Here is an 18,113-nt window from a genome sequence, read left to right on the forward strand (position 1 = left end):
CTCTACCTCGCTATCATCTGCTCACAAATTCCCTTTCTTATACCTGAAATCCACCGGACCGGGGCTGTCTTCTGAGTTACGTGCATGCTACTTGTTTGAGCGGACACAGTAGGGAGAGAGGGAGGTAGTTGTGGGGCAGATGCGTTGTACAGCGCCAGAAACCGTAATGAAACAACACAAAGTTGTGAACACTTGTCATAATTTGGAGAAATGTGACCCGTTAGACAGAAAAACGTGAGTCTCCCGCGAGCTAACCGGAGCTAACCTCTGTCGCTCCTTGCTTCCTTCGTAGCCTGAAACAGCGTGCTGCGTGTGACATTGTGTTATTCTTCTGCGAATGCGGGTCACTTTTAGGCCGCGGACAGTTCACACAGGAGTCTGATATGGGCCACATTTAAACAGTAATGTGAACTGTCAAAAAAAATCGTATCTGGGGAAAAAAATTGAGCGTTATGGCCTGCAGTCTGAACGTAGCCTAAGATTACTTGAGTTGATGACAGCTATGTTGCGATGACAGTTCGTTGCAATAAAACCTTAAAACCACATAAAAACCACAAGGAAGGACTGATACTGATACCTGTTGGGAATTTATTCTTTTTTTTTTAATCATTTTTAGAGAACCAACAACAAGAGTCGATAAAGAACCAAACCAATAAGGAGTATTGTTAAGAGTAGTAGTATCATCAATCCAAGGGATACCCTCCCTATTTAACATTGTAATTGTGTTTACTCCCATGTTTTTGCAGTGGGTATTCCAACAATAAAGTGGTGTGGAGCAGAAGGTGACTACAATGTGATGGTTATGGAGCTGCTGGGGCCCAGCCTGGAAGATCTCTTCAACTTTTGCTCTCGCAAGTTCAGCCTAAAGACGGTCCTGCTGCTTGCAGATCAGATGGTGAGACTCCATGCTCGCTTCACACACCATTCTTTACCAACAACTGCTCACACGCATCCCACACTTTCTACTACTAACCCACAGCAACTAAAAACGAGAGCCGGAAGGGTTTGTCACAGAGACACAGTTCATATACAGTGGGGAAAAAAGTATTTGATACACTCCTGATTTTGCAGGTTTCCTACAGGTCTGTAAATTACAGACCTTATATAGATACACTACAGTTTAAGTGTACCTATGATAAATAGGTACACTTAAACTGTGAGAGACACAGCCCTTACTGTGTGTTTCGGGTCGTTGTCATGCTGGAAGACCCAGCCACGACCCATCTTCAATGCTCTTACTGAAGGAAGCAGGTTGTTGGCCAAGATCACGTGATACATGGCCCCATCCATCCTTCCCTCAATATGGTGCAGTCATCCTGTCCCCTTTGCAGTAAAGTTGTCCCTAAAGAATGATGTTTCCACCTCCATGCTTCACGGTTGGGATGGTGTTCTTGGGGTTGTACTCACCCTTCTTCTTCCTCCAAACACGGCGAGTGGAGTTTAGACCATAAAGCTCTATTTTTGTCTCATCAGACCACATGACCTTCTCCCATTCCTCCTCTGGATCATCCAGATGGTCATTGGCAACTTCAGACGGGCCTGGACATGCACTGGCTTGAGCAGGGGACTCCAGGATTTTAATCCGACGGCGTAGTGTGTTACTAATGGTTTTCTTTGAGACTGTGGTCCCAGCTCTCTCAGGTCATTGACCAGGTCCTGCCGTTGTAGGTCTGGGCTGATCCCTCACCTTCCTCATGATCATTGATGCACCATGAGGTGAGATCTTGCATGGAGCCCCAGACCGAGGGAGATTGACCGTCATCTTGAACTTCTTCCATTTTCTAATAATTGCGCCAACAATTGTTGCCTTCTCACCAAGCTGCTTGCCTATTGTCCTGTAGCCCATCCCAGCCTTGTGCAGGTCTACAATTTTATCCCTGATCGTTACACAGCTCTCTGGTCTTGGCCATTGTGGAGAAGTTGGAGTCTGTTTGACTGAGTGTGTGGACAGGTGTCTTTTATACAGGTAATGAGTTCAAACAGGTGCAGTTAATACAGGTAATGAGTGGAGAACAGGAGGGCTTCTGAAAGAAGAACTAACAGGTCTGTGAGAGCCGGAATTCTTACTGGTTGGTAGGTGATCAAATACTTATGTCATGCAATAAAATGCAAATTAATTATTTAAAAATCATACAGTGTGATTTTCTGGATTTGTGTTTTAGATTCCATCTCTCACAGTTGAAGTGTACCTATGATAAAAATTACAGACCTCTACATGCTTTGTAAGTAGGAAAACCTGCAAAATCAGCAGTGTATCAAATACTTGTTCTCCCCACTGTAGAAAGTGTTCAGATCTTCCCTTTATTCACATTTTATGTTTCAGCCTCATGCTATAAATCTTTTATATCTTTAAAAGTTCAGTGTGTAATATTTCTGAGGATCTATTGACAGAAATGCGATATAATATCCATAACTATGTTTTCAGTGGTGTATAAAGACCTTACATAATGAACCATTATGTTTTTATTACCTTAGAATGAGCCATTTTTCTACATGGATATGGAGGTCGCTGTATTGTTTCTACAATAGCCAACAACGGACAAACAGCACTACAGAGCGTGTTGGTCATCATAGCATTCTTCTTCTGCTTGTATAATTCCAGCAGTGTAGACACCATCACTACATGAATACATACATACATACATAGAAGAAGAGAGGGAGGAATAATAATAATAATATATATTATCTCTGAGTAGTCTTCTGGTTTATTAGAAGTAAAAAGAGAAGTGACATTTTGACAAATGAACGAGCACACACGTTATTTAGCACGAGAGCCGACAGCCTGTGGATCTTTATACCATGAAGCCAGTGGAGTCTGGACATAAACAACAGCTGATGGCAGAAATCACGGATGCTTTTATGGGACAGAACTTTTGAAAGTGGTGCTGAAGTTGTCTGTTTTCTGCTGGACAGGTAATTAACATCGCTAATTAATTTAGCGATGCAAATGAAAGCTGTTGTCTGATAGCTTTAGCTATAAGCTGGCTATAATCACAGAGAGACGAGCTGTTTCCCCTGTCAGTGGTGTGAAATATGTAGTTGCATTAATTTCATGTTGCCTAATTATTCTCCAGCCTGTGGGTTGGCTTTGCCGGGTACGTTAGCGAGACGTTGCCCTGGTAGAAAAATCATGTAAGGTTAGTTGGATTGGTTTATTCTCCAGTGCTGGTTTTGGCTTGTGGTGTAAAATGTAGTTGGATTAATTTCATGTAGTGACTCTCTCTCCAGCACTCCGTTTTGGATTTGTCGGTTACATTGGTGAGACAATCAGCTGATCACTAATTGGCAATAAAATGGCAGCTTCCAGCATCGAAGCTCAGACCAGCCAGTAGCTACTAAACTTTCACATGATCAGTAAAATCAATGCGCAACAACTAACTTAATGATTTCACATGCACACTGTGCAGCATGATAGCGCTTAGCTAGCGTCCTCTCATTCTTCAAAGGACATGTACTGGTCAGTAAGTGGTGGAGAGTGAGCGGAGCAGAGGAAAATATGAGCGCTAGGTTTCAGTCTGGTAGTAAATGTACAGTGTAGGTCACAGTGTGTCTGTGAATTAAAGTCTGTTGTTTTTCAACTGCTGGAAAAGTGAAGGTGGTTAACGCTAGCTAACGTCTTGTCTTCAGACTGCGATCTGGAAGCTGAGCAAGATGGTTTTTTGGCTGCTAGTTCAAGTTCGTTTGTTCTCATTCATCCACGTGTACAACGAGTACATAAATGAAGGAAATGCTGTTTCTCACTGCCTTGGTGCTCAGTACAAGATTACAGTAATCAACTTTCAAGACAAGACACAAACATGTAGATACATGAGACAAAAAAAGAAACTGATATAATTAGGCGAAGTGAACATAGTGTGGCTAGAACATTGGAAAGTGCGTAGTTCAACCCTTATCTGAATCTATACTAATAACAGCAGCATCAGAAATTAAAATAGCAGAGCTCAGTAATGTTATGTTATAACTTTATTTTATTAAATAATTACGTGAAGTAACATTAAATTGCTGCATTTCATTACTACCTACTTCCTTAAATTGTTACAATACTTTGCTTTAAAAGTACTAAGTATTCACACAGTGAGAAAAATGCATCTTTCGTTTCACAATTGCATTCTAGCCCTCATAATCGTAATCAGGTACCGAGAAATTCCCTCTCCTATACAGGTGAAACTTGAAAAATTAGCATATCGTGCAAAAGTTCATTTATTACAGTAATTCAACTTAAAAGGTGAAACTAATATATTATATAGACTCATTACATGCAAAGTGATATTTCAAGCCTTTATTTGATATAATTTCGATGATTATTGCGTACAGCTTATGAAAACCCCAAATTCAAAATCTCAGATAATTAGAATATTACATGAAATCAATAAAAAAAAAGGATTTTAAATACAGAAATGTCAGCCCTCTGAAAAGTATAATCATGCATATGTACTCAGTACTTGGTTTGGCCCCCTTTTGCATGAATTACAGCCTGTGGCGTTATGAGGTGTTATGGAAGACCAGGATGCTTCAATAGCGGCCTTCAGCTCTTCTGCATTGTTCGGTCTCATGTCTTTCATCTTTCTCTTGCAATGCCCATAGATTCTCAATGGGATTCAGGTCAGGCCAGTTTGCTGGCCAATCAAGCACAGTAATCCCATGGTCATTGAACCAGGTTTTGATACTTTTGGCAGTGTGGGCAGGTGCCAAGTCCTGCTGGAAAATGAAGTCCGCATCTCCATAAAGCTTGTTGTGCTCTAAAATGTCCTGGTAGACGGCTGCGCTGACTCTGGACTAAAGCACAGTGGACCAACACCAGCAGATGACATGGCACCCCAAACCAACACAGACTGTGGAAACTTCACACTGGACTTAAAGCATCTTGGATTGTGTGCCTCTCCTCTCTTCCTCCAGACTCTGGGACCTTGGTTTCCAAATGGGATGCAAAATTTGCTCTCATAAGAAAAGAGGACTTTGGACCTCTGACAAAGAGACCAGTTGTTTTTTTTTAGCCCAGGTAAGACGCTTCTGACGTTGTTTGTTGTTCAGGAGCGGCTTGACAAGAGGAATACGACATTTGAAGCCCATGTCCAGGACCCGTTTGTGTGTGGGGGCTCTTGATGCAGTAACTCCAGCCTCAGTCCACTCCTTGTGAAGCTCCCCCACACATTTGAATGGCCTTTTTCTGACAATCCTCTCCAGGCTACGGTCATCCCTGCTGCTTGTGCACCTTTTTCTTCCACACTTTTCCCTTCCACTTAACTTTCTATTAATGTGCCTTGATACAGCACTTTGAGAACATCCACGCATTGTGATGCATCGAGATATCGAATCGTTGACAGGATAATGCACACTCCTAAGTGCCTCCCTTTTCTTTTGAGGTGTTTCTCCACCTCCAGATCTGTATGGAGACCTGAAAATGGCTGTCCAGTCCCTGTCCAAATTCATGTGTGTAAAGCTGGTCGTGTCATACCTAAGAAGACTCGAGGCTGTAATCGCTGCCAAAAGTGCTTCAGCTAAGTACTGTCATTAGATGGCGGGCCAGAACATTGTCAATTGACCATTTATATTCCATCATTTACTGTGTGTGTGTGATTAGTTCAGATGGTAATGCACAGGACTCCCGTTCGGAGGGTTGTGTGTACAGTCCTCACTCGCTGCTAGTATTTTTTTCTTCCTTTTTCAAGAAATTGATTGTGAAGAGATCGTTTGCACATTTAAGCATATACAGGAGCGTACATCGCGGAGATTGGTCCACATCAACGTATGGACACTTATTTTCATTTCCCCAGTATCTCCAGGCAGAGGAAATTCCTGCTTTTCTCATTCAGGGGAATCCGCAATCTCACGTTTTTGACGGCTTTTTCAGAGGTGTGTCAAGCAAGACAGAGACTCATTTGAATTTCCTTCAGAACTTTTCAAAGTAAAAGTTCTCAAACACGACATATAGTACTGCTGCAAAAATGTTCTTGCGCTTTTATTTTGTAGGCTCTCAGCAGAGCTACACATACTGAGCGGAGCAGATCAGTGTAGATTACACAAGTTGACCATAACTATGCTTTACTGTAAGTAAGTGCAGCAATATTAGTACTAGTAAAAGGCTGATACTGCATCAGTACAAACAAGTAGGTGCACCAAGTGATATTTTAATCTGTTCTGCCTTTCATCCACCGCAGCTGTGTTTTGGTTTTACACAAGCACATGTGCTAGCTCGGCTAATAGCTAGTTATAAACAAGCTAAATCTTTGTCTTTAACCTGATTAGCTGAGATGCTACTTACCTTGAAATTTAGCAACTCAAACTCAGCTGCTTGTTGAGAGAAACCAGCTCCTCTCTACAGCAGCAGCAGAGGGGTGAGGAGGACATGAGGAAGGATTGATACTGATCTGTCTGCGCTCTTCTTCTAAACTTCACTCAGTATTTTGATGTCAGGAGAATATAGTTGATTTAACATGTTCCATTTGTTTCCACTGAGAGATTGATTTCATATTGTTACTTTGCTGCTGTAAACTTTACTTTTGTTGCTGCTCTGAAAACAGTTATAATATTAAAGCTGCAAGCAGCGTTGGGCGGGCCCTCGCACTTGTAAGCGCGTCCGCGTGAACCAGCCGATTTGCATATTCTCGAGCTCTGCCGGTGCGGCTGTGAATTTCCTACGCGGTTATGACGCCGCATGAAGGTGTTATATGTCACTTCCTGTGTCCCCTGTGTGGAGCTACATAGCACTTGCCGCTATGAATATAAATCGGTATTGGTGTGTAGATGTCTGCGGGGTGGGACAGTTATCAAGCACGTAAAGTTTGTTTCAGATGTGAGCATGTACACTGAACAATAATGTACCCAAACAATAAATAAATTCCTTTTATATTTCCCTGCCTTGTTGCTTATGTGTACATAGAGAAGAAGAATGTGAGAACAGCACACATTTCATCGTTACTGTGTGTTAGAGCATGGGAGAACAGTGGATACTTTTAATACAGCCCACACCCCTAATACTGTGTAACTATAACAAGTAGAGAACAGAAGAAAAGATGTTCTTTCTTTACAACTGTCTGCATAGCTTATTCATATTGTGTAATGAATGAAAATAAATAGGCCTACTAGGCTCCTCTCTACTTTGACATTTAAGATTAGCTTGTTTGATCCACCTTCATACACATGTGACATTACTGTACAACTTGAGAAAGGTGAGTTGTTTTCTGCTCCAGCCTGCCTAAAAAAAAGCGTTTTTGGGATTAAATGGACTTTATTAGCTGCTGCAGTGCAGGATGAACTCAGAATAGACCCATTTCTCACCTTATTATTCTAAATCAGCAACGAAGAAGAAGAAATGCATAATAAATCCTGGGACAAAATCTGTCCACAAATACTGTACAGCATGTAGTCTAATGAACAAGACTTGTGTTATAGCTGACTGGGCAGTGAAATGTTTAACTTTTTTAATTCATGTGGTCATAGTTGTCCACAACTAAAATCAGAATATAAGAAGAAATGTTTTATACCACTCAAGAAGGCTTTCTATCAGAAAGGTAGGAAGGTATTTCAAATGTACAACTGCAGTACTTAAATCTAAGTAAAGTATTTCCCTGACATTACTGTGTTACGCATGTAACAGGTTTTATACTTCCTGTGAGTATAATCCAATCAATCTTATTTTTTTACTGTATATCCGTTGTGTAATTTGATAAATTGTGTTGTATGTGGTGCTCGCATCGGGTACTACTGAGACTTCATTGCCCTCTTCAGAGAAGACTCTGACTGCAACATGCGTCTTTGTAAAGAGAGAAACAGACAGAAAAAGTCTCTAACTCTGCCTGTCAGCTCGCTCTGCTCCGTTAAAACTGAATTTACCATACAGAATTGAATACGAGTGCACTCCAGATTTAGCTGCAGCCAGCTGACCGTGTGCTTCTCCCTATACCGCAGTTCTGTGTCCATGCATGCAGCAAACTGAAAGCACTGTCTGTCGGAGCGTCTACGTGAAAAGAGAAGGAAGACATTGCTGGTAGTATTGTCTTCAGAGTTGTTAAACACCTCAGCGCACTGAAGGAAGTCAACTGACTGTGTGAGGGGCAAGATCGTTGATGTCTGCAGAGTAGGAGCTCTCCTGTCTGACTGGTCCACCAATAGCAGAGAAGATGACCCCTTGAGACACAGCCCCTCCTCATTTGCATAATGAGGCAGAAATGCATACAAAAATTTAAAAAAGACAGGCAGAAATAAATACCATGGGTGAAAATAAATAAGGTAAATAAATACAAAGGAAGAATAAACAGACAAATATTAAAACACACACATAAATAAATACATTAAAAAAATTTGTAATAATAAAGTTGAATAAACAAATAAGGTAATTATACAAAGGTGAAGTAAAGGCACTAATTAAAATATAACATTTATGTCTCCTTGTATAATTTAATTACTACCTACATTTATTTATTTACTTTATTTTTTGTGTATTTAATTGGATGCTTATTTATTTATTGAGCATTATTTATTTCTGTATTTATTCTGGCTGTGTCAGGATCGGTCCTCCATAACGGGGTGGGAGAGTTATCAAGCACGTAAAGTTTGGTTAAGATGTGAGCATGTACACTGAAGTTACAACAACTTCCTGTGTCATGGCGAAGACTTGATCTCTGACGCCACGCCACGGACACACCCATTGACGAAAACTCGCAAATAGCACAACTTTTCATCTTCAATGCCTTTAGAAGGCACAGCACAAATTTGAAGTCGGTCGGACTAAATCCCTAGGAGGAGTTCGTTAAAGTACGAAGTGTGTAAATCATCCAAAAATGGCCGTAAAATTCAAAATGGCCGACTTCCTGTTGACTTTAGGCTATGGGTTCTTGAGGCTTTTTTGTGCGTCTTGATATGATACATGTCCCCAGAAAATTTCGTACATGTAGGTTGAACGTGAACGAGGGGCTAATTTTTTCCAATTTTCTAGGTGGCGCTAGCGAGTCATTTTGCAACGCCCATGTGCGAAACTTGTAGAATACGAAATTTTTCACCGGTTCTGACACGTTTGCAAATTTTGGTGAGTTTTCGAGAATGTTTAGGCCATGTCAGTTGAGCCTACTTTGCAGAAAAAATAAAAAAATAAAAAATAAAAATAAAAAATAAAAATAATCCGAGCAAATTCAATAGGGACCTCACACGGTCGTGCTCGGGCCCTAATAATATTGAATTTGATTACTGTTCTGAATTTATTCTTTTTTAAATGACAATTTTTAATGCATGAAATGCCAATAAGAGTAGAGATTAAGAACAGAACCTAAAAAGTATTAATAAAATCCTAATAGTATAAAATAAATACAATATTAATGGCAGCCGGTAAAGACAAGGTTTATGATAATTAATCACTCATAGTTAGTCCATCTCTGGGGTGGATCTCTAAATAATTTAGTTTCTATTTATAAAGATTAAACATGACAATTAACTTATTTTTAACAAAAAAAAAAAAAAATTGTCTTGGAGTGTTTACGTCCCAAGGTCTAGGGGTATCCAGGATGTAAAGTGCTTAAAGTGCTTATAGGTTTTAGGCAGTAACTCAGTAGAGAATGGTTCTGTATGTTACATCACGAGCCAGATGTTTCTTGATGTACTTCAAACCATTACTCATTACTAATAACTTTTTTAAAGCTGGGTCTCTGACATTGCCAGCGTTGTGTTGGACAGATTTGTGGGGTGTGTGTGTGAGAGAGAGAGAGAGAGAGAGAAAATGTGCTGCGTGAATGCACCCTCGGCACTGATCTGCAATCAGATAAGATTTTAAATAGGCCTAGTAAAGTAAAATAAAAACTAAAATAAGTATGTGGTGGTCAGAGTTGATATCGTGGCGGGCCGCCACAAATAAATGAACGAATAGGAAACGCTGCCTTTCCTCTGTTGCTGCTCTGTTGTTGCTGCTGCAGTGGTCTGTGTAACTGGGACCAGGGCGCTCTGTAGGCATGCCTGGCCGGCCGGCTGCCACCACTGACCCCTCGGGCACTTGTGCCGTTTGAGCACATTTTCGATTCGCCATCAACTTTGGTAAAACTGCCAATATTCATGTTCTACACAGTTGACTTCTCATCTCAAAACCGCTCAAAAATGTATTTAGTGATTAAAAGCGTACAAAACTTGTAAGAACAAAAGTCGTTCTGATGTTCGCCTCTTTCTCCACTTCTTTCCGCTTCTCTCATGAAGGCTGCTTCTTGGGGAGTAGTCTTACAGTCAAGCAGTCGTGGCAGTGCTAAAACCCCTGACAAAGCAGAAAGAATTGGACATAATTAGTGAATGAAAACAGTATTTGTGCTAAAATGAAAATGAGAGCAGCAGAGTGGTGAGTATGACATGACTGTACGGATGGAATTAGTACTGTACAAATGTACATGATGCTGTGTGAGGCATTATGCTACAGGAATTCCACCTATTCTCAGTTTCTTCATCAGCCTTTATTTGTAATTTAAAAAAAAAAAAAAAGAAGGGGGGTGGGGTACAAGACCTGGCCTAGTGAAATGGAAGGGATCTAGCTTGAGGTGTGTAAAGTTTTCTTCCTTTCGAATATCAAGGATGTTCATTTACGCTCAGCTGCCAATTCCACACCTGCGCAATGTGTACCTGTTAAAGAAACACTTTTCTTCAGGAAACTCAAACAGCAGATCAGTCTCTCTGTTGGAAACTGTAGGAAACTGTAGGAACTGTTGGAAACTTGTAGGGCAGTAATAGGCCTACTGCAAAATTACTTTTCCCAGTAAAGAGTAATGTAACGGATTACTATTTCCAAAACAGTTGTATTATTACAGTTACTTATCCAAATAACGCTGTGCTAATGAACGCACCATCCCTGACGTGACTGCGCGACCGCGCTGCAGCTCAGCGGCACTGGACCTTATGTTGTTAAAGTCAGCTGTTAGCCAAGAAGCTAAAGGACAGGTATTTTCGACAGCTGTAAGTAACGTCATTGCCATTACTGTGTCACTGTCTAAAATGCAAAGAACATTGTCGTCCGTTGTAAACTTAAAAACTTTTCAACTGCGAAAAGTTCTACATTTATACTTAGGCTAATTGAAGCATCAGCTAAAGCAACACAGCAACGTGAAACTCAGAGAGAAACTCCGGCCGCTGCTGCCAGTGATGCTTGGACTCATTGGGAGAGTGGCGTTATAATAGGCTATCACCCAGTAGTGGGCCTAAGTAGAGTAGCTAATATTACTTTTTTAAGGAGTAGGTCTATCCTATGCTAAGTAACTAGTAGGTAATATTATTTCTGAGTAACTTGCCCAACACTGAGTTGGATCAGATAAATTGGGAATGTTTTGATTATTGCTTGTTAGAGGCTATGTCTAATGTTTACTTTGACTTTGTTGTCTATTGATCAATCATATAGGCTATATACACTTTGCTGTGTGAATGGTTGCTTTTTAAGTTGTCCTTATGTTAAAGGTTTTGGCACGTTATTAATTAATTTCTTGTGAATGGTTGTGACAAGGTTTAGGCTATATAAGTCCTTTTCGCATGGGTCGCTCGTGCTCCTCATCAACAGACTAAACAAGCGCTCCGCGAGGTAACCATGGCAACGGCTTCTGTGTGACTGCCGCGATCCTGTGAAACTGTTGCGGTCGTTCTCGTCTTACGCACACGCCCCGCCGCTGCCAGAGTTGAAATGTGTTGAAAAGTGAAACTTTTTCCTACAGTTTCCAACAGATAGAGACTGATCTGCTGTTTTCTGCTGAGTTTCCTGAAGAATATAAGTGTTTCTTTAACAGTCAGGCCACCAGGTCTTAAACAGGCAACAATCTTTGCTGCTGTCTCTTATTCATTAAAAATCATCTGTTAACTTCAACTGAACTAATTTGAAAGTTAGTAGTTACATTATTTAGTTATAGACTCAGTTATTTCATGTTGCACATTTAGCTGTTGAAGTTTGGTAAAAATTAATACAAAATAATAATTATTATAGAGAGGTTGCGATGGTGCAGTGGATTAGACCCTTGTCTTTGATTCCCACTGCAACACATCCATTAATTAACTTATTGTCATGGGTCCTGCTTTACCTTCCATGTTAGAGCCGCCGCCAGTTTAATCAGGGTGTCGGGTGGTCTCAGTATATTTTCCTGCTTTTTTGCCCTTTGCCAATCACATGCCTGTATAATGAAGATTGCTATCTCTCCCTCGACAAATTTGTATCGTCGACTAATCGCTGCAACCCTAGTAATGCCAGAATTTAGCAGTTTTTATTAGCTTCAGGGAGTAGGGTTGACCCCCAATAGTCGAAGATTTAATGCTTCAATGGGCGGAGCCTGATTTGACTGTCAATCTCACAGTCGAAGCTTCGCAGCGAAACAAGGATCGTGCCATTTTGGCGATATGGGGGTGCTCAACGCTGATTTTACATTGAACTACCAGTTTTCTCCCAATAAGTTAATATACAGCCTATTACAATATACATTTCAACGTTTAATGCTGTAAATAAACATGTAAAAAGAATAACTTTGAATAAAAGTTTTTAAAAGTGTGTAAATAAATCCAAAATTGTAACCCTAACCCTGGGTCGTCAGTGCACATGTGTAGGCGTAGCGTATGTGTGTGGTGGCGGAAGAGGAACATTTGCTGAAGAGACTGAGCCTAATTGGTTACTTCACTGGTGTTGTGCCGAGTTGTCCGCACCTTGCGGGACTTTCGGATAATGTATCACCATTGATAAACCACACAAAGAATATTATATCATTTTTAAATAGCTGGCTACTTGAAATAGACCGGCGAGGAACCACGACGTGTATGTAGTTGTCGGCAGCATGGCATGCACGCAAAACTCACACAAGGCCGGTGAATGACAGGCAAGAGAGAGAAAAGGGGCTTCAAAAAGCCTCAGCTTAGCTGGAAATGTAGTGTAAGTTGAATGGATAGAGACTGCAGCTCTGCAGCTTCTCAAGATTAAAGCAGACCTACCGTGTACCGCAGCAATCAGCTCTGCAGGACCAAGATTAAAATTTTTTATAGCGAATGCATATCGGTCATCGGACTAATTGATTACTAATAATCGGGATCGGCCCAGAAAAAAACATAAGTCGATCCCTAGTCAGTGCTCAACATTAAACTTTTTTGCAACTGGCCCCAGTCTTACAGTCAATGCCTTACTGGGCCCCAAAACAATTTCTACTGTCCCTCCCTCCAAATGTTATTTCAGTGTTACAGCCAAACCAAAGACTTAAAGAGATTGATTGATAATAACTTATATTTGTCCCTGTAGGGAAATTAGTTCGCAGAACAGTCAAGTAGGCATTACATCATACGCCACAGAGAGAACCATCAAACATACTGGTAAACATACAGTAATACACATAACACATAATTTCCCATACCCCGTACCTTGCAACCGATTAAATTAGGCATCCTGCCTATTTGGATATATATGTGCCTTATCTATTTAAAAACCCAATTGCTTGAGGCACAAATGAAGATTTAGATCTATTTTTGGTAAATAGAGGAAGGCAGTATCGTTGCCCAGATGGCAGTAGTTCTGAAGGGGCAAGGGGGGGTGCCTCTTGTCTCCCACAATGGTTTTTTCGTTGTTCATCATTCTTTCCCTATAGATACATTCCATACTTGGTAACTCCCCTAATAGTTTACTGGCCGTTTTACTGTTTTTTTTTCTGTGCCTCAGTAGCATTGCCAAACCAGCAAATGATGCAAAAAACCAAAACACTTTCAATAAAAGAACAATAAACATCTGAAGCATTTTGTTAAAATTAAAAGATGGCAGTTTCTTTAAAAAGTACATTCTTTTTTTTTTTGTGTCTTTGTGCTTATGAGTTCAGACCACAGATCCCATTTAAGCTTATGGTCAAGCACAATACCAAGGTATTTTTAATTGGTAACAGATTGTATAGATTTCCTGTTGATAAGTAGAATTTGATGATTGGAACGTTCTAAAATCAATGGACATTTCTTTTGTTTTGGTGTTGTTTAGAAGGAGGCTTTGACTTCTCACACCACTTTAGGAAGTAGTCAAGAACTGGCCCATGCTCCTCCTCCTCATCATATAGTAGGCTCATCAAGGCAGTATCATCTGCATATTTAATAAGCTACTTGTTTGGGAAATAATAAAGCAGATAAAACACATCCCTGGGGAGAGCCTGTGCAACTGGTCTGCAACTGAGAGAGAAGTACCTGCTCTGACTTGCTGGATCCTAAAATCAAATCAAATCCATAAAATCAACCTAGGTTCAAGTGAGAATTCTGAGACCAATCTATCTGCTAAGATACTAGGTTGAATAGTATTAAAAGCCATGTTATACTGTTAACATGTTTAATCATTTATTAAATACATCCTGGATATAAAAAAACTAAACTAAAATGTAATCACAGTTAAAATTATAAAAATTAAAAAGGTTAACAAAGCAATTAACTTTTAAAACAAAACAGACTCAAACATGACGTGTTCTGCTGGCAGCCATTTAATAAAATAATGTATACACAGCAACGGATAAGGTCACCTATCCTGATTGACAGGTTGCCATGGTAACAACATGTCAATCACAAGGTAGTCCCCCTAAAGTATATGCTGTTTTCCGGTCTATTTCTCCATAAATGGGACTATAATTTACTAAATGAACACCATGCTACTTTTTACTGGCCCCGGGCTGGTCACCGTACATGTTGGCATTCATGATTGATGCCAGTGCTGGCAGGACTCATGCAGCCCCAGACCATGATACTCCCACCACCATGCTTGAATGTAGGAAAGACACACTTGTCTTTGTCCTCACCTGGTTGCCGCCACACACGCTTGACACCATCTGAACCAAATAAGTTTATCTTGGTCTCATCAGACCACAGGACTTGGTTCCAGTAATCCATGTCCTTATTCTGCTTGTCTTCAGCAAACTGTTTGCGGGTTTTCTTGTGCATCATCTTTAGTAGAGACTTCCTTCTGGGATAACAGCCATGAGAGCCAGAGCACGTGCACTCAACTTGGTCGACCATGGCGATGCCTATTCTGAGTGGAACCTGTCCTGTTGAACTGTTGTAAGGTCTTGGCCACCGTGCTGCAGCTCACTTCAGGGTCTTTGCAATCTTCTTAGCCTAGGCCATTACATGGCGGGCCACAACAAAGTCCAATTATTTCAAATCTTTCTATACTTGTGTGCATGTTTAGCTCAGTCGGTAATGTGCGGGACTCCCGTTAGGAAGGTATGGTTAGGAAGTATGATCGATCCCAACTAACTGTGGGTATTTTTGTGTCCCTTGTTAAACAAATTGATTATAAGGACACTTTAGCACATGCTCACAATAAAGCATGTGCTACAATTTGTGTGCGTCCCAGCGTTTGATCCACATTCATAAACCAATGGACGCTTATTTTCATTTCCCTGAGGAAATTCACAGGGGAATCCAATGACACGTAAAAGCTCCCAATAAACTTGTCATAAAGCATTTCTGTTAAAGAAGTTTTAATTTTTATTTGCGCTTTTTTTTTTTTTTGGAGGCACAATCAGATGAAGCGACTGTATGAGTAACTGTAGCTGTCATGACTGAGATCTATTTCAGCACCAGCCGCTATCAATTTATTTATTTTTTATTTTTCTGCTATCAAAGCAATCTGGCCTAGGCCATCTTTATGTAAAGCACCCATTCTTTTTTTTTTCAGATCCTCTGAGAGTTCTTTGCCATGAGGTGCCATGTTGAACTTCCAGTGATCAGTATGAGGGAATGTACGAGTGATAACACCAAATTTAACACACTTTAACAAGTCACATGACACTGGGGAAGGAAAATGGCTAATTGGACCCATTTGGACATTTTCACTTAGGGGACTTTTGTTGCCAGCGGTTTAGACATTAATGGCTGTGTGATGTATTATTTTGAGGGGACAACAAAGTTACACTGTTAAACAAGCTGTACACTCACTACTTTACATTGTAGCAAAGTTTCATTTCTTCAGCATTGTCACATGAAAAGATATAATCAAATACAGGTGCTGGTCATATAATTAGAATATCAACAAAAAGTTGATTTATTTCAGTAATTCCATTCAAAAAGTGAAACTTGTATAATGTATACATTCATTCCACACAGACTGTTATATTTCAAGTGTTCATTCCTTTTAATTTTGATGAACTAATTTTTGACAACTAATGAAAACCCCAAAATCAGTATCTCAGAAAATAAGAATATTGTGAAAAGGTTCAATATTGAAGACACCTGGTGCCACACTCTAATCAGCTAATTAACTCAAAACACATGCAAAGGCCTTTAAATGGTCTCTCAGTCTAGTTCTGTAGGCTACACGATCATGGGGAAGACTGCTGACTTGACAGCTGTCCAAAAGACGACCATTGACATCTTGCACAAGGAGGGCAAGACACAAAAGGTCATTGCTGAAGAGGCTGGCTGTTCAGAGCTCTGTGTCCAAGCTCATTAATAGAGAGGCGAAGGGAAGGAAAAGATGTGGTAGAAAAAAGTGTACAAGCAATAGGGATAACCGCACCCTGGAGAGGATTGTGAAACAAATCCCATTCAAAAATGTGGGGGAGATTCACAAAGAGTGGACTGCAGCTGGAGTCAGTGCTTCAAGAACCACCACAGACGTATGCAAGACATGGGTTTCAGCTGTCGCATTCCTTTTGTCAAGCCACTCTTGAACAAGACACAGCGTCTTAGCATAAGGCTGCAACATAATGTGAAAAGTGAAGTGGTATGAATGTTGAATTGTATGTGCAGTTCATGTGCTATTAGATTGTTTGAATCATTAAATTTTTCTATTACTTCAATATTACAAAGAAAATTGTTCCATTTTTATCTTAAGCTCAGAACACTATATATGAATCACAGGATATAGTATCCTTTTCCATTATTGAGATTTTCCCACAGAAAGGGATTTCTTTAATATAATTCAGGGAATAACCCTGACTCTTTTTTTGTTCTTGTCATTATCTAAATGACCACTTTAATAATCAAAACACTGTTTATTGAAACTGTGTTTATAATTCTGTATTCAAACAAAGAAAAAAACAATTTCACAGAGTATGTGGAAAAATTAACCAGAAGTTAATAACATTTAATAGGTCAATGGTTTGCTCTGGTTAATAAACATGGTCATTAAGTTTAGTCAGTGACCTCTAATCCAACCCTAATCCCCCAAAATCTGACCCCTCTGTGATTTACAGATTGAGCTGTCAGACAGAGGTGAGTGGATGGTAGTTTAAGTGCTTGGCGAATGCCCTTATATGTGCTTAATATGGTAGTGACCGAATTTATTATTTTGTTCTTCTCCACTACAGATCAGCCGCATTGAGTACATTCACTCCAAGAACTTTATCCACAGATGTGAAGCCTGATAACTTCCTGATGGGACTCGGCAAAAAGGGCAACCTCGTCTACATTATTGACTTTGGTCTGGCTAAAAAATATCGTGACGCTCGCACACACCAGCACATCCCCTACCGTGAGAACAAGAACCTGACGGGCACTGCACGCTACGCCTCAATCAACACATCTGGGGATTGGTAAAAAAAAAAATATATATATATAGATATACACACACACACACACATATATATACTGAACGACAAATTACAGTGCAGTGATGACATTTTTTCTTCCTCTTGTCTTCATTCTTTTCGTTGTCTGTCCTCTCTGCAGAGCAGTCAAGGCGCGATGACCTGGAGTCCTTGGGCTACGTTCTCATGTATTTTAATCTGGGCTCGCTGCCTTGGCAAGGCCTTAAGGCTGCTACCAAGAGGCAGAAGTATGAACGGATCAGTGAGAAGAAAATGTCCACGCCCATTGAGGTGCTTTGCAAAGGATACCCCTGTGAGTCTCAACTTGTATCAAAAAAAATTATAAATTATTTTCATAATTCTATATTGACCAATATTAATCAAGAACAGTCATAACCATCAGCTGAGAAACGTTTTCTCCCTCTTTCACAGCGGAGTTTGCGACATACCTGAATTTTTGTCGCTCCCTGCGCTTCGATGACAAGCCAGACTACTCATATCTACGCCAGCTCTTCAGGAACCTGTTCCACAGACAGGGTTTCTCTTATGACTATGTATTTGACTGGAACATGCTGAAATTTGTGAGTACTAGTGTATGTATGTGTATATATGTGTGTGTGTATGTGTATATATATATAT

General features: G+C 40.2%; 1 pseudogene; it reads left to right on the forward strand.

The window, feature by feature from the left end:
• Nucleotides 1–750: 750 nt before the first annotated feature.
• Nucleotides 751–18,085, forward strand: LOC119918843 (annotated as a pseudogene).
• Nucleotides 18,086–18,113: the final 28 nt, after the last annotated feature.

Source organism: Micropterus salmoides, unplaced genomic scaffold, assembly GCF_014851395.1.
Source record: "Micropterus salmoides isolate LMB-PRFRI ecotype aquatic unplaced genomic scaffold, ASM1485139v1 Ms_hic_scaffold_2442, whole genome shotgun sequence".
NCBI lineage: Eukaryota > Metazoa > Chordata > Actinopteri > Centrarchiformes > Centrarchidae > Micropterus > Micropterus salmoides.